Raw genomic sequence first — 26,545 nt, forward strand, 5'->3', positions numbered from 1 at the left:
GTTGAAGGGTAGTAACTGTTCCTGAACCTGGTGGTGTGGGTCCTGAGGTTCCTGAACCTCCTCCCTGATGGCAGCAGTGAGAAGATGGGTGGGGGTCCCTGATGATGGATGCTGCTTTTCTGCGACAGTGCTCTGTGTAGCAATGTCAACTTCCACTTAAACTGCAGCTTTAACGAAAACACTCACTGAAATCCAAAACTACTAGAGGTAACTAGAAAGCGATGAGCAAAGCTTAGTCAGAGGAATGGTTAAACACTGGTCTTTGCAGAGGGGAACGGTGGAGAGAGGAATAATGAATTTCAGATCATGAAGTCTATCTTTAAATATGATCTTTATGTGTCACACATCCATTGAAACATACTGTGAAATGTGTTGTTTGCCTCAATGGCCAACCCAGTCCGCAGAAGTTCTGGGGGCAACCCACAGGTGTCAACATGTTTCTGGCACCAACACAGCATGCCCACTACTTGCTAATCCTAACTGGTACGTCTTTGGACTGTGGAAGGAAGCAGGAGCACGTGGAGTAAACATGCATGGTCACAGGTATGAACTCCTTACAGACAGTGGCAGGAACTGAACCCTGATTGCTTTCACAGTAAAGCGTATTGCTAATTGCTACACTACTGAGCTACCCTGGCTAAAGGCAAAGCTATGTGGGAATCAGAGGGAGAGGTACAAATGATTATAATTAAAAATGATGGAGAGTCAGTGGGGGGACAGAAATGGGCATTACGGGTGATGCAGGATTAAAACAGGTTATAGAGGTAGGGAAAGGCTAGACCAGGGAAGTACAGTAGTTAATACATTCACAGTGTGAAGTCAACAATTCAGTATGAGTGCAAGTGGGAGTTGTCCAGTAGCTCCTGAACAGCAAGGTACACTGTGTGGCCACTTTATTAGGCACACCTATACACCTGCTCGTTAATGCAAATATCTAATCAGCCAATCAGTTGGCAGCAACTCAATGCATTAAAGCATGCAGACATGGTGTGACTTCATTCCTTGGGACGTAGAAGACTGAAGGGAGATTTTATAGAAGAATACAAAATTATGAGGGGTATAGATAGGGTAAGTCCAGGCAGGCTTTTTCCACTGAGGTTGGGTGGGATTACAACTAGCTGTCGTGAGTTAAGTGTGAAAGGTGAAAAGTTTAACAGGAACATGTGGGGTAACTTCTTCACTCAGAGGGTAGTGCAAGTGTGGGGGAAAAAAGTAGTGGATATGGGGCCGATTTCAATGTTTAAGAGATGTTTGGATGGGTATATGGACGGCAGGGGTATGGAGGTCCATGGTCTGGATGCAGGTAGATGGAAATAGGTAGTTTAAATTGTTTGGCATGGACTAGATGGGCCAAAGGGCCTGTTTCTGTGCTGTACTCTATGGTCAAGAGTTTCTGTCATAGTTCAGACCAAATATCAGAATGGGGAAGAAATATGACCTCATGTGACTTTGGCCATGGAATGATTGTTGGTGCCAGTATCTCAGAAATGGCTGATATTTCATACACACCAGTCTCCGGAGTTTACAGAGAATGTTGTGAAAAACAAAAAAAAAATCCAGAGGGGCAGTTCTGAGGGCAAAAACACCTTGTTAATGAGACAGGTCAGAGGAGAATGGCCAGAATGGTTTAAACTGACAGGAAGGTGACAGTGCAACACATACAAAACGCTGGAGGAACTCAGCAGGCCAGGCAGCATCTGTAGAAAAAAGTACAGTCGACATTTCAGGCCGAGAGCCTTCGGTAGGACTGGGGAAGAAAAACTGAGGAGTAGGTTTAAAAGATGGGGGGGGGGGGGGGGGAGAACTGGGAAGTTGATTGGTGAAAGAGACAGAAGGCCATGGAAGAAAGAAAAAGAGGAAGGAGCACAAGAGGGAGGCAATAGGTGGGCAAAGAGATATGGTGAGAAAGGGAAAAGGGGTTGGGAAATGGTGAAGGGTTTGGGGGGGGGGGGCATCACCAGAAGTTTCAGAAATCAATATTCATGCCATCAGATTGGAGGCTATCCAAATGGAATATAAGGTGTTGTTCCTCCAACGTGAGTGAGGCCTCATCATGATAGTAGAGGAGGCCACGGATGGACATATCGGAATGGGATTGGGAAGTGGAATTAAAATGGGTGGCCCAGGAAGATCCTGCTTTTTCTGACGGACGGAGTGTAGGTGCTCGGTGAAGTGGTCTTCCAATCGACATAGGATTTCACCAATATACAGGAGCCCACACTGGGAACACCAGACACAGTATACGGCCCCAACAGACTCACAGGCGAAGTGTCGCCTCACCTGGAAGGACTGTTTAGGTCCCTGAATGGTAGGGAGGGAGGAGGTGTAGGGGCAGGTGTAGCACTTGTTCCACTTGCAAGGATAAGTGCCAGGAGGGAGATCAGTGTGGAGGGATGAATGGGCAAGGGAGTCGCGTAGGGAGCGAATGCTGCGAAAAGCATGTATGTTCGAATGCTGTTCATAGACTTCAGTTCAGCATTCAACATAATCATTCCTCAGCACCTGATTGGAAAGCTGAGCCTACTGGGCCTGAACACCTCCCTCTGAAACTGGATCCTAGACTTCCTGACTGGGAGACCTCAGTCAGTCCAGATTGGGAGCAGCATCTCCAAAATCATCACACTGAGCACGGGGGCCTCCCAGGGCTGTGTGCTCAGTCCACTGCTGTTCACTCTGCTGACCCACGACCGTGCTGCAACACACAGCTCGAACCATATCATCAAGTTCGCTGATGACACGACTGTGGTGGGTCTCATCAGCAAGAACGACGAGTCAGCATACAGAGAGGAGGTGCAGCTGCTAACAGACTGGTGCAGAGCTAACAACCTGTCTCTGAATGTGAACACAACAAAAGAGATGGTTGTTGACTTCAGGAGGGCACAGAGCGACCACTCCCCACTGAACATCAACGGCTCCTCAATAGAGATCATTAAGAGCACCAAATTTCTTGGTGTTCACCTGGTGGAGAATCTCACCTGGTCGCTCAACACCAGCTCCATAGCAAAGAAAGCCCAGCAGTGTCTCTACTTTCTGCAAAGGCTGAGGAAAGTCCATCTCCCACCCCCCAATCCTCATCACATTCTACAGGGGTTGCATTGAGAGCATCCTGAGCAGCTGCATCACTCCCTGGTTCGGAAATTGCACCATCTCGGATCGCAAGACCCTGCAGCGGATGGTGAGGTCAGCTGAGAAGATCATCGGGGTCTCTCTTCCCGCCATTACAGACATTTACATCACACACTGCATCCGCAAAGCAAACATCATTATGAAGGACCCCCCCCCCCCCCATACAAACTCTTCTCCCTCCTGCCATCTGGGAAAAGGCACCAAAGCATTTGGGCTGTCACGACCAGACTATGTAACAGTTTCTTCCCCGAAGCCATCAGACTCCTCAATACCCAGAGCCTGGACTGACACCAACTGACTGCCCTCTTCTGTGCCTATTGTCTTGTTTATTATTTATTGTAATGCCTGCACTGTTTTGTGCACTTTATGCAGTCCTGGGTAGGTCTGTAGTCTAGTGTAGTTTTTTTCTGTTGTTTTAACATAGTTCAGTGTAGTTTTTTGTATTGTTTCATGTAGCACCATGGTCCTGAAAAACATTGTCTTGTTTTTACTGTGTACTGTACCAGAAGTTATGGTTGAAGTGACAATAAAAAGTAGCTTGACTTGAAAACTGGGGGAGTGGGGAGGGAAAGATGTGCTTGGTTGTGGGATCTCGTTGGAGATGTCGGAAGTTCCGAAGAATTATGTGCTGGACGTGAAGGCAGGTGGGGTGGTAGGTGAGGACAAGAGGAACCCTATCCCTGGTAGGGTGGCGGGAGGATGGGGAAAGAGCAGACTGCGTGAAATGGAAGAGATGCGATTGAGGACAGTATTGATGATGGAGGAAAAAGGAGAACATCTCCTTCATTCTAGAATGAAAAGCTTCGTCCTGAGAGCAGATGCAGTGGAGGAATTGATAGAGGGATTTACAAGTAACAGGGTGGGATGGGGTGTAGTCCAGGTAGCTGTGAGAGTCCATGGGTTTGTAATAGACACCGGTGAATAAACTGTCTCCGGAGACAGAGATAGTGAGATTGAGAAAGGTGAGGGAGGAGTCGGAAATGGACCAGGTGAATTTGAGGGCAGGGTGGAAGTTGGAGGCAAAGTAGGTGAAGCTGACAAGTTCAGCATGGGTGCAGGAAGTAGCACCAATGCAGTCAATGATGTAGCGTAGTAAAAGTGTGGGACAGTCACCAGTGTAGGCTTGGAACATAGACTGTCCCACATAGCTGACAAACAGGCAGGCATAGCTGGGACCCGTGTGAGTGCCCATGGCTACACCTTTCGTTTGAAGGAAGTGGGAGGAGCCAAAGGGGAAATTATTTAGAGTGAGGACAAGTTCCGCTAGATGGAGGAGAGCAGTGGTGGAGGGGAAATGGTTATGTCTGGTGTCCAGAAAGAAACAGAGAGCTTTGAGGCCTTCCAGGAAGGCGACAGTAACTCAAATAAGCACGTGTTGCAACAGAGATGTGCAGAAGAGCATCTCTGAACACACAACACGTCAAAAAGACCATGAGCATACACTCAGTGGCCAGTACAGGAGGTGTTACACCTACACAGAGGGTATCGCAGGGCATAGCATAAATCAGAAAATCCACGGGTCATGTAACAGACAGCAAGACAAGGATTATTAGAGATTTTAATGAACCAAATGGAGGGCAGATCCCTGGAGTATATGAGGGATGGTTTTCCTCGATCCATATGTTGGGAAACTAAAGTAGTGACAGGGTTTTTTTTTACATTCTATTGATCTGAATCCTATTGCAAGACAGTATTCTTGATTAGTCAAAATGTCAAACGTTATGAGAAGGCATAACGAATGGAGTTCAGAGGAATTATAAATCAGCCATGATGGAATGGCAGAGCAGACGTATGGCTTTATTCTGCTCCTATACCTTGTGTATCACTGTGCTGTACCTCGGTACATGGGACAATAATAATCCAACTTACTATATTGTAAAAAGAGAAAGTGTTGGTATAATAGAGTCCTGAGGAAAGAATGAACAGAACTTGACAAGAGTTTTCTGTAAAAATCTGAAGTGTTTTTGATTAATAAACCTGTAGATGTGTGGTAGAGACTGGATGCATCATGGCCTGGTATGGAAACACCAATACCCTTGAACATAAAATCCTACAAAAAGTAGTGGATACAGATGGCCCAGCCCATCACAGGTAGAACTCTCCCCACTACTGAGCACTGAGGCACTGTTGCAGGAAAGCAGCATCCACCATCAAGGACTCCCACCACCCAGGACATGGTCTCTTCTGTCGCCATCAGGAAGTAGGTACAAGAGCCTGGGCACTCACACAACCAGATTCAGGAACAATTATTACTCCTCAACCATCAGTCTCTTGAACAGAGGGGATAATTTCACTCATACCAGAACCCACAACCTACAGACTCACTTTCAAGGACTGTTCATCTCATGTTTCTCAGTATTTGTTATTTATTTATCTATCTATTTATTATTTTGCTTGATTTTTGTTGTTTCTTTGACACACTGTGAATGCCCACAAGAAAAGGAATCTCAGGGCTGTATATGTACCTTGATAATAAACTACTTTCAGCTTTAAACTTTGATAGCAACTGAGCAAGGAACTAGGACAGAATTTTCAAGTCATATACATCTTTGTAAGGCAACAATAAAATCACAGTTCATAGTAAACAAGACAAGTGATCTGACCATGGCAATCAAGAGAATTGAAAGATGGTGTAAGATCAAAGGAAAAGATGAAAAATGTTGGAAAAACAGCAGCAAGCCTGAGGACTGGAGGAATGTCAGAGAGCAGCGAAGGACTTGCAGGGCATTAATGAGGAAATGGAAGGTGTTGCTCCTACAACCTCAGGGTGGCAGTATAGGAGGCCATGGACAGACATGTTGGAATGACATTGGAAAGTTGAATTGAAACAGATACTCACACCTGAGGCATTTATTCAAACTTAAAATCTTTTCACTCAGTAAGTAGTGAGTGAGGCAAGGGAATTAGTGAGACAGGTGGATTATGGAACTCACTACACTGTAAAATTGTGGAATCAGAAATCTGCATTATGTTTGTTAAGTGTAGCTGGATAACCACTTGACAAGCGATAATTACTACTCAAGGGTCAGTGCCTCCTCCTTAGAAAATCAGCTGCGTGCTATCGTGCACAAGAGATACTGGAAATCCAGAGCAATACACACAAAGCGCTGGAGGAACTCAGCAGGTGGACAAAAATGTCAATGGTTTCTTCTCCTCCATAGATGCTGCCTGGCCTGCTAAGTTCCTCCAGCATTTTGTGTGTTAGAGATGTCAAGGTGGATGGGGAACCCTGTGGGCACGCTGCCTGAAATCCATTCAGTACTTGAGGAGGGTGCTGCCCTCTGGTGTTTGCTTAGTGGAAGAACAAGCTGGACCAAGCCAATTTACAAGAGAAATCTGCAGATGCTGGAAATCTGAACAACACACACAAAGTGCTGGAGGAACTCAGCAGGTCAGGCAGCATCTATGAAAAAAAAATTCAGTCGATGTTTTGGGGCCAACTTACCATCAATTCTACAGTCATGCCACTCAGGGACTTTGTGACTGTATGTTTTCTGAAATTGTAACCATATCTATTATTTGTGCTATGTGCAATGTGTTTTGCATGTATGTTTGCATGAAAATTGAACGAACTTGAATTTTTGGGAACAGAAAGGGGAGTTAGGGATCGGATTAGGGTTTAGTTACATGGATGTGGGGGAGTTAGAGGACAAACAGAGCCTCTTATCCGCATTTGGCCAGCTACATGGACATGCTCAGATGTCATGCTGGCAGACCAGCAAATTATGAGGGTCAGTGGCCCCTCCCACCCCACCCAGGTATGTGAATTGCAAGACCAGGGTTCAAGGCCTAATGTTGTTGTATCGTCATCAATTCTGGAGCTCAAGGCCTGGAATTCGGGCCTTCGTTCTTCAGCAATGGCAAGCTCTGGGTGGATACTGAAGATCATGCCCGAAGGTCGATCAAAACCAGAAAGTCAATCAGAAATTCAGAAATTGAGGCCCGATGGCTAAAGCATTGAGGAAGCGAATCTCTGGAAGCCTGTTGGGAAAGTTGAAAGCCTGATATCTGTGACTGCGTGAGGATGCGGGAAGCTGGAGGCAGAGGAAAGTGGCTGGTCCTGGGGGTTAAGGACTGTGTTCAGTACGTGTGTGGGTTTTGCTGTTGGAGCGAACATGGTGATCATGCTATATCGGGGCTGGAGTGTGTGGCAACCCTTGGGTATGTTGGTTGTTAGGCAAATGACTCATTTCACTGTATGTTTCCATATGAGCTTAAGAGGAGCAGAATTAGGCCACTTGGCCCATCGAGTCTGCTCCACCATTCATTCATGGCTGATCCTTGTGAACTTTGTGAATCCTCAACTCGTTCCCTGACCTTCTCCCCATAATCTTTGTTGCCGTGACCAACAAGAACCCATCAATCTCTGCCTTAAATACACCCAACCACCTGGCCTCCACAGCTGCATGCACAAACCCCATTTCCAGAAAAGTTGGGATATTTTCCAAAATGCAATAAAAACAAAAATCTGTGATATGTTAGTTCACGTGAACCCTTATTTAACTGACAAAAGTACAAAGAAAAGATTTTCAATAGCTTTACTGACCAACTTAGTTGTATTTTGTAAATATACACAAATTTAGAATTTGATGGCTGCAACACACTCAACAAAAGTTGGGGCAGAGTTAAAATAAGATTGAAAAGTGCACAGAATATTCAAGTAACACCGGTTTGGAAGACTCCACATTAAGCAGGCTAATTGGTAGCAGGTGAGGTATCATGACTGGGTATAAAAGTAGCGTCCATCAAAGGCTCAGTCTTTGCAAGCAAGGATGGGTCGTGACTCACCCCTTTGTGCCAAAATTCATGAGAATTGTTAGTCAGTTCAAAAGGAACATTTCCCAACGCAAGATTGCAGAGAATTTAGGTCTTTCAACATCTACAGTACATAATATTGTGAAAAGATTCAGAGAATTCAGAGACATCTCAGTGCGTAAAGGGCAAGGTCGGAAACCACTGTTGAATGCGCGTGATCTTCGAGCCCTCAGGCGGCACTACCTAAGAAACCGTCATGCTACTGTGACAATTATAGCCACCTGGGCTCGGGAGTACTTAGGAAAACCATTGTCACTTAACACAGTCGGTCGCTGCATCCAGAAATGCAACTTGAAACTGTATTACGCAAGGAAGAAGCCATACATCAACTCTATGCAGAAACGCCGGCGAGTTCTCTGGGCCCCGAGCTCATCTCAGATGGACCGAAAGACTGTGGAACCGTGTGCTGTGGTCAGATGAGTCCACATTTCAGCTAGTTTTCGGAAAAAACGGGCGTCGAGTTCTCCGTGCCAAAGATGAAAACGACCATCCTGGTAGTTATCAGCGAAAGGTGCAAAGGCCAGCATCTGTGATGGTATGGGGGTGCATCAGTGCCCACGGCATGGGTGAGTTGCATGTATGTGAAGGCACCATTGACACCAAGGCGTATATTAGGATTTTAGAGAGACATATGTTGCCACATTCTGCACGGGCTACAACAGCGTGGCTTTGTAGACACAAAGTGCGTGTGCTTGACTGGCCTGCTGCCAGTCCAGATCTATCTCCTATTGAAAATGTATGGCGCATCATGAAGAGGAGAATCAGACAGCGGAGACTACGGACTGTTGAGCAGCTGAAGTCTTATATCAAGCAAGAATGGACAAAATTTCCAATTGCAAATCTACTACAATTAGTATCCTCAGTTCCAAAACGATTAAAAAGTGTTATTAAAAGGAAAGGTGATGTAACACAATGGTAAACATGCCTCTGTCCCAACTTTTGTTGAGTGTGTTGCAGCCATCAAATTCTAAATTTGTGTATATTTACAAAATACAATTAAGTTGGTCAGTAAAACTATTGAAAATCTTTTCTTTGTACTTTTGTCAGTTAAATAAAGTTTCACGTGAATTAATATATCACAGATTTTTGTTTTTATTGCATTTTGGAAAATATCCCAACTTTTCTGGAAATTGGGTTTGTAGTAACAAACTCCATGAATTCACCATTCTCTGGCTAAGGAATTTCTCCACATCTCTGTTTTAAATGAAACCTCCTGAGGCTGTGCTCTCTTGCCGTAGACTCCCCCAACATGGGAAACATCCTTTCCACATCTACTCTGTCCAGGCCTTTCAACATTCAAAAGGTTTCAATGAGATTCCCCTCATCCTTCTAAATTCCAGCAAGCACAGACCCAGAGCCATCAAATGTTCCTCGCATGATAATCCTTTAATTCCCAAAATCATCCTTGTGAACCTCCTCTGGACCATCTTCAACACTAGCACATCTTTTCTTGCGGCCCAAAACTGTCCATAATACTCAAGGTGAGGCCTCACCAGTGCCTTATAAAGCCCCAGCATCACATTCCTGATCTTTTATTCAAGACCTCTTGAAATCAATGCTAACATTGCATTTGCCTTCTTCACCACTGATTCAACCTGCAAGTTAACCTTTAGGGTGTTCTGCACAGGGCCTCCCAAGGCCCTTTACATCTCAGATTTTTGGATTTTCTCCCGATTTAGAAAATAGTCTGCACATTTATTTCTACTACCAAAGTGCATGACCATGCATTTTTTAACATTGTATTTAATTTACCACTTTCTTGCCCATTCTCCTAATCTAAGTCCTTCTGCAGCCTACCTGTTTCCTCAACACTACCTGCCCCTCCACCAATCTTTGTATTATCTGCAAACTTGGCAATAAAGCCATATGTTTCATCATCTAAATCATTGATATACAGCATAAAAAGAAGTGGTCCCAACACCAACCCCAGTGGAACACCACTAGTCACTGTCAGCGAACCAGACAAGGATCCTTTTATTCCCACTCGCTGCCTTCTTCCAACCAGCCAATGCTCTAACCATGTTAGTAACTTTCCTGTAATACCACGAGCTCTTAACTTGATAAACAGCTTCATGTGTGGCACCTTGTCAAAGGCCTCTGACACTGAGGTCAGGCTAACTCGTCTATAATTTACTTCCTGCTGCCTTCCTCCTTTCTTAAAGAGTGGAGAGACATTTGCAATTTTCCAGTCCTCTGGCACCATACCGGAGTACAATGACTTTTGGAAGATCATTGCTAATGTCTCTACAATCTCTAATGCTACTTCTTTCAGAACCCTAGGGTGCAGTTCATCTGCTCTGTGTGACTTATGTACCCTTTGGTCTTTCAGCAATCTTAGCACCTTCTCCCTTGTAATAGTAACTGCACTCACTTCTCTTCCCTCACACTCTTCAACATCTGGCACACTGCTAGTGTCTTTCACAGTGAAGACAGATGCAAAATACTCATTTAGTTCATCTGCCATCTCCTTGTCCTGAGTTATTATTTCTCTAGCTTCATTTTCTGGCGGTCCTATATCCACTCTCATCTCTTTTATTTGTAACGGGGTTTTTCTTTTCTTTTCTTTGTTACAGTGTATGTAATCAAAATGGCGTCTTTGTTTTGTTAAAAGTAGGAATGCTGGCGCCTGTGTTAATAGTAGGAATGCTAGCGTCTTTGTTATGATAAGTGCTGGAAGCTTGTTTGGGACTGTAAACTGATTGTTGGCGGGGATTTTGGGGAGTTGGCGCGATGGAGTGAGAGAGAGAGGACGGGGTGCTGGAAGCTGGGCGACGGTCCCCGGCCCAAGGTTTTCGGTGATGAGAGGAGACGGAGACAGAGGAGTGTGGAGCATCTGGTCGACCACCGGGGGGGTCCCAGGAGGCGGGTCGAGGAGTCGGAGGGGATCGAATGCCAAAATACTTCAGTAATTGAGCTCCAACGGTTGTGCACGAAGTGGTTTGGACTTTGATAAGTTTGGCGCCTTTTCTTTTTTTTCTCTTATTCATATATACTGTATCGTTAGTAATCGCTTAGTTATAGTAATCTTTATAAATTGTACTCATTTAATCGCATAAGGTGTACTGTCTGTTTTTTGGGCGAGGCGGGGACATCACACAGCATCCACACCAGCTGATTACCCAGTTTGGCGGGGCCGAAGGCCGCTCCCCCTAGACTAGAACGAGTTTGAGCGATGCCTGAGGCGACCCAGGGGTTACATTGTGGGGGCTCGTCCGGGATTGATTTCTGTGGAAGCTGTGTGATCGCCCTCTTTAAATTATGTCTGCGGCGAAGAGCTGGTGTGCCTTTGTGGGTGTGCGATTGCCGGTTATCTCTGCATGTGTGTTGGGTGGGGTGGCTGCTGTTGGTAGCCCGGAGGTCGTTGTTCGAGTTCCGACTAGCGCTGACGAAATGGTGGTGGGGCCATGGGTTGTCCGTACTGTTTGGAGAGTGAGGAGTGACAGGTTGGGATGTTTCAGCTATGGTGGGCTCCGCCCGGTTGTTGGAATAATGTCCAGCCCTAAAGGGGCGGAGCAGACCTCTCAGTTGTTGGGTGAGTGGCAGTGCTTGGCTGAGGGAAAGCGACAGGGATTGGTTGAAAGTTTGAGTAGGCGGGCTGGTAGCGTTGTTAGAACTGTCGGGCGCAATTATCTCGAAGTGACAGCTGCCAGTTCTGGGAAAGTGTGGGAAAATGTGTGTGGTTCGACTGGAAGTCAAATGCCGCAGCTGGGGGGCTTATCATATCCGTGGCAGGAGATTGGTGGGAAGTTTTTAGGGTATCCCTTTTAGTTAGGAGGACAGATAAATTGCTTGCGGAGACAGGGGGATCAGTTGTTCCGTTGATCCGAGAGGTGCCGGGAAACTTAGAGGAGGCCCAGTGGGGGAACGGCTTGGGGTCTCTGGGGGAGCACGTTCCCAGCAATGTACCAAGGAACTCCCGCAAGGAACAGACCCTATTCCTGAAGGCTTAGAGGGACCACGTACTCAGGTGTTGTTACGGATGGATAGAGGTCAAGTTAAAGCCATCCTCGGCACCGGGGCACCGGTTAAGTTGCTGTACAGTTTGTTTTATAACCGTTTTTGGAAGCCTTTACCCTTGATGACATTGACGGCACTGAAGATTTGGGGTACCAGTGCCGGTGATTATAAAGTCGACGGTTGTTGGTCAGTGAAAATGGAGTTCTTAGAGGAAAATGTGGAGGTGACTGAGGTTCGTGAATCGTTAATGCTGATGTGTCCGGACACTGGTGAGACGGGCAGCGTTTCGGTTATGGAGAGAACCAATATCCTGTTTTTGCGCTCGGGGGCCTGCCCGGAGGAGGCGGGTGAGAGCTGTTTGGAGGCATTATCGATGCCTCAGAGTTTCGAGCTGCTTGTGTGGACGTGTGTAGCAGCATTGGGCCGATACCGAATTCAAACAAGAGCCGGTGGTGGTATGGCCTGGAGGAGTATCTGAGGGTGAGACCCTCTTAGTGGACGCTGCGAAATACCACCAGGGAGGGGAGTTGACTGCTGAAGACACCTCGGTGAGGCAGAGGTTGCGGCGACTGGCCCCTACAGCGTGGCAGACGTAGGCAGTGTGTGTGTGGATTATATTGGGCCGTAGAGGCGATGGCCTATCTGAGTGGTGCGAAGAGGTTTAAGGTGCTGGATCTGAGGAGTGGATGTTGCCAGATCCCGATGAGTGAGGCCGACAAGGAGAAGACGGCGGTTAAAAGTTCACTAGGAGTCTTTCCGGTCCGAAAAGATACCACAGGGTATCTCCGGAGCCCTTGCAACCTTCCTGCAGGGCATGTGGAAGACCATGGGGGTGTGGAGGCGTTTGGAATTTTGACGTATGTGGATGATCTCCTGGTATTTGGATTTGCCTCAGGGGAATATGAAGTGAGGTCGTTGCAGGAGCGGCTGAGAACTACAGAGTTAGTGTTTTCTGGACACGTGCCAGGGCTGGCGAAGGTCGCAGCTCGTGAGTGTCTGTCTCTACGGAATCAAGTTTGAAATGAAGACTGAGAGACCGGAGAGAGTGATCTGGAACCATTTGAAAGACGTACAAGTTGGAGAGAACGAAGAAAGTTGTTTGACTGAGGGCCACAGCAAACTGAGAACCTGGAGAAGGGAGTTTGCGGAGATGAAGAAATTGCGGACAAATCTCGGAAGGGGGAAGCGGTAGCTTGAAGGGAACCTGCAGATGAACATCGACAGTTCAAATGAAGTGCAAAACCTGAAGGTTGATCTGGAAGAAGTCATGAGGAGAAAAAAAGAAGCTGGAGAGAAGTGCAGTGAATACTGAACTGGAGGGTGACCAATCTTTAACTGCTGCTTTTCAGGTCGGGGTGGAAGAAGCTGTTGGAGTAACTGCATTCCAGATTGAGATGGCCGGGATGCAGGAGTCAGAACTGCTGAGCCAGGGGCCAGAGAAGATGATAATCTCAATTGCAGGAGGCTGAAGAGACTGCAGGAGCAGTGCAGGTCACATGTTTCCGTTTGGAGAAGATCAAACAGCAGCTACCGATCAAAGAAATGAGGAAGAATACGGATTCAAAGGCTGATATGCTGGATGTGTGGTACATGCTGCCTTTTGCTGACTTTCCCTCGATTGAGGAAGAGACCTTTGGCCCTTCTTCCACTGAGTCAGGTGTAGTGGGGAGGGTTAGCTGTGTGCAGTGTGGGGCATGAGTGAGAGGTTGAAAGAGGAGTTGGTAGTGGACCCAAGGTATCCTCAGCTGTGTCCTAGCCTAAGGGTTTAGGTGAGGGGGGTACGGCGGTCTCAGAAGGGTTAGGGAACGCCCAGATAGTTGGCCTATATAGCGCCTAAGGAACAGGGCGTGAGGTTTACTGTGTGGGGAGGAGATGTCACTGCTTGTGCTTGGGTTACGGTGTGTTGGCAGGAAAGGTGACGAGTTATCTAATAGTCATGAGGACATGACTTTTATTTGGTGGGGGGAGAGTGTAACGGGGGTTTTTTTCTTTTCTTTGTTACTGTGTATGTAATCAAAATGGCGTCTTTGTTTTGTTAAAAGTAGGAATGCTGGCGCCTGTGTTAATAGTAGGAATGCTAGCGTCTTTGTTATGATAAGTGCTGGAAGCTTGTTTGGGACTGTAAACTGATTGTTGGCGGGGATTTTGGGGAGTTGGCGCGATGGAGTGAGAGAGAGAGGACGGGGTGCTGGAAGCTGGGCGACGGTCCCCGGCCCAAGGTTTTCGGTGATGAGAGGAGACGGAGACAGAGGAGTGTGGAGCATCTGGTCGACCACCGGGGGGGTCCCAGGAGGCGGGTCGAGGAGTCGGAGGGGATCGAATGCCAAAATACTTCAGTAATTGAGCTCCAACGGTTGTGCACGAAGTGGTTTGGACTTTGATAAGTTTGGCGCCTTTTCTTTTTTTTCTCTTATTCATATATACTGTATCGTTAGTAATCGCTTAGTTATAGTAATCTTTATAAATTGTACTCATTTAATCGCATAAGGTGTACTGTCTGTTTTTTGGGCGAGGCGGGGACATCACACAGCATCCACACCAGCTGATTACCCAGTTTGGCGGGGCCGAAGGCCGCTCCCCCTAGACTAGAACGAGTTTGAGCGATGCCTGAGGCGACCCAGGGGTTACATATTTTTTTACATACTTGAAAAAACCTTTACTATCCACTTTGATATTATTTGCTAGCTTGTTTTCATATTTCATCTCTTCCGTTCTAATGATTCTTTTAGTTGCTCTCTGTAGGTTTTTAAAAGCTTCCCAATCCTCTATCGTCCCACTATTTCTTGCATTGTTGCCCTTTTCACATCTTTTCTATTTCTTGTTGTATTCTGTGGTCTGTTTATAACTGCTATCAGGGTCCTTTTACCCTTGCGGTTTCTTAACTCAACCCACAACTCAATACCTTCCGATCTTACGTCATATCTTTCTACTGATTTGATGCCATTCTTTAGCAGCAGAGCCACACCACCCCTCTGCCTACCTTCCTATCCCTCCGATGCAACATGTAACCTTGGACCTTCAGCTCCCAATTACAACCATTCTTTAGCCATGATTCAGTGATGGCCACATCATACCTGACAATCTACAGACATCCCACTTCTCCTGGAAGTCTCCTGCATATTGATAGTGGCTCCCTGACGCCCGGAGCGAGAAAGAGAGTGAGAGAGAGAGCGAGGGAGAGGGAGAGGGAGAGGGAATATGAGAATGAATGAATGAATCCTGATTGGTCTCTCTTTGTGCTAAGTAGACCTATCAGTTTTCTCTGTGGCCGGTCTTTACAGTAGACCTCTCTCTTTCATTGTCCATCAGTTCAGTTTAGTGTCCTGCAGCACCATGGCAGAGTGTCCCAAAAAAAGAAAATATATAATGTACTTCACCACAGACTACACTAAAGTGTACCCCTGCCTAATAGGGGGGTCAAAAATAATGACAGCATTGCTAGCTGCACTGTTTGCAACAGTGACTTTTCTATTACCCATGGTGGGTTAAATGACTGTCCAAAGTAAAATCTGTGAGCACAGGGCAGTCGAGATTCAAAGAGCTCTGCCAGTTGATGAAGCTGCTTTTGGTGCTGCCAAATTCTAACTGTGATGTAGAAAGGGCATTTAGCATGGTGCGTCACATTAAGACAGAATTCAGAAGTCAGCTGTCTCACAAAACACTTGTGAATCTGATGTCTTGCAAAATTAACAAATTCATTGACACAGACTGCTATGAGGTTGAGACTTCTGGCAAAATGAGTCTTTGCAGGGTGGGATGTCTGAATCTGTAAAAGTGTAACAAGATCACCCACCTTGCTTCTTATACTCTGCATTGAGATATAAAACTTTGAGTACTCTGTTTGCTACCCTTTTTGATTCTGCATCGCTAATACACTGATACTCACCCTGCTGGCTGTAATTTTGTCCTACCATCTGCCTGCCCTTCCTGACAGTCTGACTGCATTCCCTACTGACTGACTTTTTTTTTAACCATCCATCCTATCCTTAGTACCTTCATTCCGGTTCCCACCCCCTACTAAATTAGTTTAAACCCTTCCCTACAGCTCTAACAATCTTGCCTGAGAGAATATTGGACCCCCTTGGGTTCAGGTGCAACCCGTCCCATTTGAGCAGGTCATTCCTCCCCCAGAAGAGATCCCAATGATCCATGAACCAGAAGCCCTGCCTCCTGTACCAGCTTCTCAGCCACACATTAATCTGCCAAACCCTCCTGTTTCTACCCTCACTGGCAATCCAGAAATTACTATCCTGGAGGTCCTGCTTCTCAGCTTTCTGCTGAGCTCTCTACATTCTCTCTTCAGCACCATGTAAATGTTTTGATGTGCATGTGATAAATAAATCTGACTACATCTAAACTACCGGTTAAAAAATATCTTCTAAAAAGTATCCACCTTTAAATGCAACTCTCGGAGGGATATATTTAGTTGTTATTGACTATATGAGATGAAGATGTTGTTCCTACTCCACTTTTAGAGTCGTGAACGAGGTTTCTATTTTAGTAAATTCTTTGTCAAATGCCAAATGTCATTGCGGGCATGCAATCATCTTTCTTGTACTTCTGACACAGTTCCCATAAGTACACAGATAAATTGCAAAGTAATCCCTCGTCTGTGCTTCTCCATCTGACCTTTCAAGTACAGAGGTAAATCTTGCAGTTGAATTGACTGTCAGTTGTTAACACCACAAAAGAGGTCTGGCGCCAGATGAGAGAGCCTGTTCGGAGAGGTCCAGGGTCCAGTCTTTACCCAGATGCTTTACCTCTCTAGCTAAGGGTTAGATGAACGGGGTAGCCAGAATACAAACAATCGTGATATTCAGAGGCACTGCTGTCTATCAAATGGTATTTAAAAGTAAGTTGTTAACAATGACGATCACAAAACTATGTGGTTATTGTAAAATAAAAACACAAAATGCTGGCAGAACTCAGTAGGCCAGACAGCATCTATGAGAGGAGGTAGTGACGACGTTTCAGGCCGAAACCCTTCATCAACCCTCCTGATCAGCATTTTGTGTTTTTATTTATTTCCAGCATCTGCAGATTCACTCGTGTTGGTTATTGTAAAAAGCTATCTGCTCTCTGTTGGTCTTCAGGGCAGAGAATTGGTCATCCTTGTAGGCTCTAGCTCACCTACAACTCCAGACCCTGTGCACTGATTGACTCTTATAAAAGATCAGCTTTATTTCTCACATGTACATCACAACACACAGTGAAATGCATCGTTTTGTATCAATGACCAACACAGTCCAAGGATACGCTGGGGACAGCCCACAACTGCCACAGTGCTCCCGGCGTCAACACAGCATGCCCACACTGTATTAAAAAGTACATCTTTGGATTGTGGGAGGAAACCGGAGCACCTGGAGGAAATCGACATGGTCACAGAGAGAGTTCAAACTCCTTAAAGACAGTGGCAGGAAGCGAACCCCAATCGGGGATTGCTGGTGCTTAAAGTGGTTGCAGTGCTACCTTGTCATGTCATTATCTGGTTTAAGATGAAGCACTACTTGCTGGTAGTAAACAAAACTATAAATTACTGTGTTAATAACACTTTTTTTCGGGTACAATCATTGCAATCAATAGCCTGTAACTTCCTCTCAGAGTTGAGCTACTGTACCACCTGGTATTTCTGTGGTGTGAACTGAAGTCTCGAAGGTGCAGGATGGTTGCTGTGTGGTAAGTACGGGCTAAATTGAGGTAGTGGAGCCCAGGCCCGAGAGCAGGGAATGAGCCAATGTACAGTCATTGTGGGAGCAGACTTGGAGGCGATTCGATGTAGTAGAACTGAGGTGAGGCAGAGTTGAGGTGATGGGGCCAGGGCCTGAGACCGAGAAAAGATCCGAGGTTTGATCGATTTAAATGGGCCAAATTGGAAAGCTCGGGTACGGGCTCAATCATGGTGACAGAGCTTAGGCCCAAGAGTGTACTGAAATGGCAGGACCTGGGTCCAAGAACGAGAAACAACCTGAGGTTTGGACAATTTATGCACCAGGCCAGATTGAAAAGATCATGGTGAGAGTGAAAAGAGAAGGCGAGGAGCTTGCTGCTCCTCAAGGTTTACTCATCTCTGCGTTGAACTGAGGCTGTGGCCTGCAACTAACGGGCTCCTGGATCGGCTGCAGATGTGACTGGCTTCATGGCGGTGCGCTCACTTTTGTGAACTTCAGTACTGAATGTTATTTCTATACTTCTATTGTTTGCATGATTTGTATTTTTTCTGCACTTTGGGTGTTTGACCGTCTCTTTTTAATGGGTTCTACTGGGTTTCTTTGTTTTGTGGCTGCCTGTAAGGAGACGAATCTCGAGGTTGTAAATAATATACATACATTGATAATCAATGTACTTTGAACCTTGATCGTTGTAAAACCCTATCTGGTTCACTGTTGTCCTGCAGGGAGGGAATTAGCTGTCCTTAGTTCACCTACTACTCCAGACCCTGTGCACTGATTGACTCTTAAATACTCTCTGAAATGCCTGAGCAAGTTACTGAGTTAACAACAACGATTAGTAATGGGTAATAATTGGTAATTGGTTTACTCTTGTCACAGGTACTGAGATACAGTGACAAGCTTTTGTCTATGTGCCACCCAATTAGATAATTCCATAGATAAACACATCAAGGAAACATAAAAGAGCGAAAAATACGGAAAATAACATTGCAGATAAGGAGGAAAAATGTGCCGATGCTGAAAACTGAATAACAGCGAGATTATGAATTGAACAGAGAACTCTATTCTAACTAGTTTACTATTTTCACTCTCTTTTTGGATTACTTATTTAATATTATATTTTTGTTTCTCACCCCTTATGACTGGTATGTATGTGTATTTTGGCTTCAATCTCAGGTCCTCTACCAGAGGCCTGGGAGCCTGAGGGTTCAGCCAGGATCCTTGCTGTTCCTAGTAGTGCGCTCTTCTGGACTGAGATCTCAGTTGTTGTTCACGGGATTTGTTGGAGCCACTCTCCCAGTCCAGGTGTCACAGCTCCAAGTGTTCCTATCACCACCGGGATTACTCTGCTTTAACCTTCCATATCCTTTCTTTCTGCTCTTTCAAGCCCAGGTATCTCTCCAGCTTCTCATATTCTTTCTTACTGATGTCACTGTCATTCGGGATTGCCACATCTACTACTATTGCTTTTCTCTGTTCCTTGTCTGTCTGGTTGGCCAGTACCTGCAGACATATTTATTTATCTATCGTAATTTATAATTCTTAATACTTTGCAGCAACAGTGCAGTGCAGTACAACAAATGTCACAACATTTGTCAGTGATATTAACTGTTTCTGATTCAGATAATTCTAGAGAGAATATAGAACCACTGAGATCACAGATCCACCTCACCAAAACAGCCTTAATGTTGTCTGATCATCTGCTGGTCTGACATCAGGTCCTAGGGTGTGTGTCACCTCTAATTGGACATCAAGGTCAAAGCCAACAATGATTTTTTCGATGGTCAACTGGGGGAGATTGGTTGAGAGTCTTCACCAAATCAGTTCTGTAGGTGAGGTAAGTCACATGGAACAGTCATACAGCTCAGAATCTGGCCCTTCAGGAGGGCACAGAGTGACCAGTCCCCGCTGAATATCGACAGCTCCTCGGTAGAGATTATTAAGAGCACCAAATTTCTTGGTGTTCACCTGGTGGAGAATCTCACCTGGTCCCTCAACACCAGCTCCATAGCAAAGAAAGCCCAGCTGTGTCTCTACTTTCTGCGAAAGCTGAGGAAAGTCCATCTCCCACCCTCCATCCTCACCACGTTCTACAGGGCTTGTATTGAGAGCATCCTGAGCAGCTGCATCACTGCCTGGTCTGGAAATTGCACCATCTCGGATTGCAAGACCCTGCAGCGGATAGTGAGGTCAGCTGAGAAGATCATCGAGGTCTCTCTTCCCGCCATTATGCACATTTACGCTACACGCTACATCTGCAAAGCAAACAGCATTATGAAGGACCCCACACACCCCAAACTCTTTTCCCTCCTGCCATCTGGGAAAAGGCACCAAAGCATTCAGGCTCTCATGACCAGACTATGTAACAGTTTCTTCCCCCAAGCTATCAGACTCCTCAATACTCAGAGCCTGAACTGACACCTTACTGCCCTATTGTCTTGTTTATTGTTTATTGTAATGCCTGCACTGTTTTGTGCACTTTATGCAGTCCTGGGTAGGTCTGTAATCTACTGTAGTTATTTTTTTTTCTCTCTGTGTGGTTTTTTACGTAGTTCAGTCTAGTTCTTTGTACTGTGTCATGTAACACCATAGTCCTGAAAAACATTGTCTCATTTTTACTATGTACTGTACCAGCAGTTATGGTTGAAATGAAAATAAAAAGTGACTTGACTTGAGCCAGCCACATCTGTGCTAACCATCAAACATATATCTACAGTGAATAGTTTTTCCTCCTGCATCATCATCAGCTTCCCCCTGCCATACTCTCCTGCAACTGACCTACCCAGGGCAACTTACAGCGGACAAGCAGGGCAGTACAGTAGCACATATTCAAGATTGTTTAATGTCATTTCCATTACACAAGTGTAAAGGAGAACAAAGTGATTGTTACTCTGGATCTGCTGCAGCACAAAACAAAAGGCAGCAGTTAGCCTATCGCTTTATAGTGCCAGCGATAAGGGTTCAGTTCCCACCACTCTCTGTAAGGAGTTTATACGTTCTACTCATGACTGGGTGTTCCAGCTTCCTCCCACAGTTCAAAGATGTATGGGTTAGGGTAACTGAGCGAAGTGTGGCAACACTTGCAGGCTGACCACAGCACATCCTCAGACTGTGCTGGTCATTGACACAAATGGCAAATTTCACTGTATGTTTTCAAATGCAATACATGATAATATAGAAAAAAATAAGTAGTTCAATTACAGTAAGTGTATATACAGTATGTGTATATTGGTCATGGGTTCAATGTCCATTTAGGAATCATATGGCAGAGGAGAAGAAGTTGTTCCTGAATTGCTGAGTGTGTGCCTTCAGGCTTCTGTACCTCTTACTTGATGGTAACAGTGATAAGTGGGCATGCCCTGGGTGTTGGGGATCATTAATAATGGACGCTGCCTTTCTGATATGCTCACTGAAGGTGTCTTGGATGCTACAGAGGCTAGTACTCTAGATGGAGCTGACTAATTTTATAACTTTCTGCACCTTCTTTACAGTCATGTGCATTTGTACCCCCCCGCCCATACCAGACAGTGACGCAGCCTGTCAGAATGCTCTCCACCATATATCTATATAAGTTTTTGAGTGTTTTAGTTGTCAAACCAAATCTCCTTAAACTCCTAATGAAATATAGCCACTGTCTTGAATTCTTTATAGCTGCATCGATATGTTGGGACTAGGTTAGATCCTGAGAGATCTTGACACCCAGGAACTTGAAGCTACTCTCTCTCTCCATTTCTGATCCCTCTTTGAGGATTGGTGTGTGTTCCTTCATCTTACCCTTCCTGAAGACCACAATCAGCTCTTTCGTCTTACTGAGATTGAGTGCAAGGTTGTTGCTGCGACACCACTCAACTAGCTGATATGTCTTGCTCCTGTACACTCTCTCATCTCCATTTGAGGTTCTACTAACAATGGTTGTATTATTGTATCATCAGCATATTTATAGATGGTATCTGAGCTATACCTAGCCACACAGTCATGGGTATAGAGGGAGTAGAGCAGTGGGTTGAGCACACACCCGAGGTGCACCAGTGTTGATCGTCAGCGAGAAGGAGATATTATCACCAATCTGCACAGATGGTGTTCGTCCGGTTAGGAAGTCGAGGATCCACTGCAGAGTTTTGACGTACAGGTGCAAATAGAGCTAATATTACAACAACCAGAATGTCATTGTAAGGAGGGAGGAAACCAGAGCACCCAGAGGGAAATATACATGGTCACAGGAAGAGCGAGCAAATTCCACTCAGACAGGATGTGGACCTCTGGAGCTGTGGGACTGCAGTTCCACTCACTGCACACCTGTAAAGCCAGCTTCAGCAAAAAATAAATTGAGAGGTTGTTTTGAACGACACAAGGACATCCAGTGTTCATGAGGACTGCCAAACATGAGGATTGGCAGTCCTCCCAGTGACATGGAAGCTGGACTAGATAATCATGTGGCCATAGCAACATAATATGCACACCACGTCCGTCCTGGTATGTAAAAATAGCACTAGAGATAGGTGGACTGTCAAACACAGAAAATACTGGAAATTGTCGTTACCAAAAACAGTGCAACACAGGAACAGGTTGTGTGACTCATGTGTCTGTGCTGATCATGACGACAATGTTATTCTACTCGTCTGTCTGCACATGGACTATATTCCTCTCAATTTAATTTTCTGAAGCTGGCCTGTTCATGACCCTGTCTAAAAGCCTCTAAAACATTCCCATCGTATCTGGTTCAGAGTAAACCAGGGGTGGTGGTGAATCAGCATGCAGGAGGGGATTGGAAATTTGGCTGGGTGGGATCATAGAGACAACCTCTCGCTCAGTGTCAGCAGGACCAGGGAATCGGTTCTAGTCTTCAGGAGAGGAAAGCCAGAGAAAAGCCACATCCATCCCCTCCTCTCCCTTTCTATTCCACCTAACCCTCCATCCCCCCTCCCTCCGTATCTACCCTCCACCTCCACATCCCCTCCACCCACAACCCCATCCCTCCCCTTCCCCAACTCCTCTCTCCCAGTCCCCCTCCATTTCTCCTTCCTTCCCTGTCACTATCCCTCTCTCCCACCCTTCCCTTTACCCCCTCTCACGGACCACCTCCCCCTCTCCCTCCCTCCCTGACCATCTCCCCCTCTCCCTCCCTCCCAGACCACCTCCCCCTCCCAGACCATCTCCCCCACTCTCCCTCCCTCCCAGACCATTTCCCCCAATCTCCCTCCCTCCCAGACCATCTCCCCCACTCTCCCTCCCTCCCAGACCATCTCCCCCACTCTCCCTCCCTCCCAGACCATTTCCCCCTCTCCCTCCCTCCCAGACCATCTCCTCCACTCTCCCTTCCTCCCAGACCATCTCCTCCACTCTCCCTCCCTCCCAGACCATCTCCCCCACTCTCCCTCTCTCCCAGACCATTTCCCCCACTCTCCCTCCCTCCCAAGCCATTTCCCCCACTCTCCCTCTCTCCCAGATCGTCTCCCCCACTCTCCCTCCCTCCCAGACCACCTCCCCCTCCCAGACCATCTCCCCCACTCTCCCTCTCTCCCAGACCATTTCCCCCACTCTCCCTCCCTCCCAAGCCATTTCCCCCACTCTCCCTCTCTCCCAGATCGTCTCCCCCACTCTCCCTCCCTCCCAGACCACCTCCCCCTCCCAGACCATCTCCCCCACTCTCCCTCCCTCCCAGACCATTTCCCCCAATCTCCCTCCCTCCCAGACCATCTCCCCCACTCTCCCTCCCTCCCAGACCATCTCCCCCACTCTCCCTCCCTCCCAGACCATTTCCCCCTCTCCCTCCCTCCCAGACCATCTCCTCCACTCTCCCTTCCTCCCAGACCATCTCCTCCACTCTCCCTCCCTCCCAGACCATCTCCCCCACTCTCCCTCTCTCCCAGACCATTTCCCCCACTCTCCCTCCCTCCCAAGCCATTTCCCCCACTCTCCCTCTCTCCCAGATCGTCTCCCCCACTCTCCCTCCCTCCCAGACCATCTCCTCCACTCTCTCCCTCCCTCCCAGACCATCTCCCCCACTCTCTCCCTCCCTCCCAGACCACTTCCCTCTCTCCTTCCCTCCCAGACCACTTCCCCCTCCGTCTTCCCTTTCCTCCCCTCCACCTTAAATTCCTACTTTCTTGGGAGTCTGTGGAGATTTGGCAACAGCTAAAACTTTGACATGTTTCTGTGGATGTTTTGTGAGGAGTGTATTGACTGGCTGCATCGAGCCTGGTGTGGAGGCACCGAAGCCTTTGAATGGAGGACCCTACCAAAGGTAGTGGATTCAGCCGTACATCACAGGTAGGGCCCTCCCAGCCATTGAACACATCCACATGAAACGCTGTTGTAAGGAAGCAGCATCCATCATCAGAGATCCCCACCACCCAGGTCAAGCTCCCTTCTCACAGCTCCCATCAGGTAGAAGGTACAGAAGCCTCAGGACTCGCACCATCCAGTTCAAGAATAGTTGCTATCCATCAGGCTCTTGAACAAAAGGGGATAGCTACACTCACTCGATCCATAATTGAAATGTTCCCACAGTGAATGATTTCATTTTAAGGACTCTTTATCTCACATCTGCATTATTTATTGCTATTTATTTATTCTTGCACTTGCACAGTTTGTTGTCTCCTGCCCTCTGGTTGATCTTGCATTGACCCTGTTATAGGTTTACTGAGTATGCCCACAAGAAAATGAATCTCAGGGTTGTATATGGTCATATATATGTACTTTGATAATAAAATTTACTTTAAACCTTGAACTACCACCTCCCCTGTGCAAAGCAACATGCTTTGCAAATCCCCTTTAAACCTCCCCTTTCACCATAAAGCTGTCCTCTAGTGTTCAACACTTTTGCCCAAAGACTGATTATCTACACTTTAATAAAAAAACTAAACTACAGTAAGTATATAATTTAAAAAAGTTAGTGTATTGCAATGTACTTCTGCTGCAAAACAACAAATTTCATGACATATGCAGTTGATATTAAATCTGATTCTGAATTGCTATTTTGCTCATAGTTTAAATTTCTCTATGCCTCTTTATAATTTTCTATATTCAGTTATGTAACTGTTCAGTGAAATTTATGTAATTGAAGTACATCTGATTTTGTAGTTTTCTAGCAGTTTCTCTGCAACCTGTGTAATGACATTAAATTGGACTATTTCATTAAGTTATTCCTTATCACTGTAATATGCTTTATCTCACTAGCTTATATAACACAACTATAACATCTTTGTTTTACCTTGGGCTTTTCTTCGTTGTTTATGCTTTGTTCTTTTAACACCTAATGATGGCTGGTTTTTCGCTTGCGAAGATCAGGAAGGAAGAAGGGCCCTCAGGAGCCACGGCACGGTCGTTGGTGACTGCAGAGATCAGTTCTGGATCTGCAGCCGTAGAAGCAGCTGGGATGTGGGCAGTGGGATCCCTCCTGCATCTCCTCTTCTCTTCAGCAGTTGCTCTTCTGGGGTCCTCAGAATTCTTGGCTGCTCCATGAATCAGCGTTCTCCAGCGGGCTCTGTCACAAGCCAGCTGCTGCCACTCAACATCTGCCTGAGAGAACTGCTGCCTAAGTTGGTCTTTGTACCTCTTGCGATCTCTTTTGCCCTGAGAGAGTTCTCCATAGAGTACTGCTTTCAGTATCCTGGAGGTGTCCATGTGACTCGTGGCCCGGCCAGTGGAGCTGTCTAAGCAGCAAAGTGGCCTCGATGCTTGGACCACAATGCTGGAGGCATGATCCTGCCAGCTGATACCCATGATGGCGCAGAGGCAGCACTGATGGAAATGTTCGACCCAGGCTTCAGAGCAATATAGCAGTGTTGTGATGATGGCAGCCCTGTACAAGTGGATTTTTGTGGACAGATGCAGCTGTCCACACACACTTCCAGGTACTGCTGGTTCTGGCGAGTCGATTGTGAACATCCCTTACTACCGTAGTATAAACCCACAGTTACCAAGTTCTATGCCTCATTCTTGACTTCCAAAGAACCTCGGGACCACAACATCTTCAGATCCAACACCTGATTATGCCACTCATGATTTTGTATACTTCTTTCAACCTCTGCTTTAAATATACTGAACGATTTGGCCTCCAAAGCAATGAGTTCCAGATTCATCACCCTCTGGTTAAAGGAATTCATCCTCAGCTCCACTCTAAATGAACGTCCTTCTATTCTGAGGCTGTGCTGTCGGTCCTAGACTCCTCCACTACAGGAAACATCCTGTCCACATCCATTCTCTCTAGGTCTTTCAATATTTGATAGGTTTCAATGAGATCCCCCTCTTATTCTTCTAAATTCCAGTGAGTACAGGTCCAGAGACATCACTCCTCATACAACAACCCTTTCATTCGCAGAATCATTCTCCCGAATATCCTCTGGACCCTTTCTCTTCCCTCTAAGCTGGCATCTGACTGTTCCTAGAGATCCAAACCCCACCTCAATTCCCTCCCTTTGCAGATTCACCATCTAAATTCAAACCTCTTTCCATATCAAAAATTCCGATGATCCTCAGCATGTTTCTGAACCCCAACCCATCAACCACCCTCTAAAACTGTTCACTACTCCCTCCCTTACACACTTCTCTCCTCCATTCATTACCCCCAAAGCTCCAAACCCCTTCTTTGTCTTCTCTTGATGTTCTCCACCTCCACTACTTTTCTCTCTGCCTTCCCTTGTACTTCTCATTCTTTTTCCTTTTTTCCCAACTTTCTGCTTCTCTTCTCCATTTTTCCATTCTCTCTTTGCATCTTCATTTCCCTTTTCTCTCTCCTTGCTCTTCTTTCTACTTTTCACTTATTCCTTCCCACTTTCCCTCTCCTGGAGTCACAAACCAAAATGCTGATTGTTTATTCCTGACTTACTGAGTTCCACCTGCATTTTGTGCCTGTTGCCTTGTTTCCCGCTTTCTCCCTCTCTTCTTGATCATTCTTTCCCCTCCCCTTTTCCTTTCACTCAACCGTCTCTCCCTGTCTGATTCCCCACATTCTTTTTTCTCCCTCACCTTCCTTC

The 26,545-nt window shown here is 46.2% G+C and overlaps 1 protein-coding gene across 5 annotated transcripts in view; it reads right to left on the bottom strand.

Annotated features, from left to right (window-relative positions):
* The window catches only part of LOC140731139 (probable G-protein coupled receptor 82), a 161,621-nt gene extending 135,076 nt beyond the window's left edge, over positions 1 to 26,545 (bottom strand). For all 5 annotated transcript variants that reach the window (XM_073052495.1, XM_073052493.1, XM_073052494.1 and 2 more), the window contains exon 1: positions 24,781 to 26,545. The gene's annotated coding sequence lies outside the window, so the exon portion shown is untranslated. The remainder of the gene's footprint in view (positions 1 to 24,780) is intronic.

This window comes from Hemitrygon akajei, chromosome 7, assembly GCF_048418815.1.
Source record: "Hemitrygon akajei chromosome 7, sHemAka1.3, whole genome shotgun sequence".
Lineage (NCBI taxonomy): Eukaryota > Metazoa > Chordata > Chondrichthyes > Myliobatiformes > Dasyatidae > Hemitrygon > Hemitrygon akajei.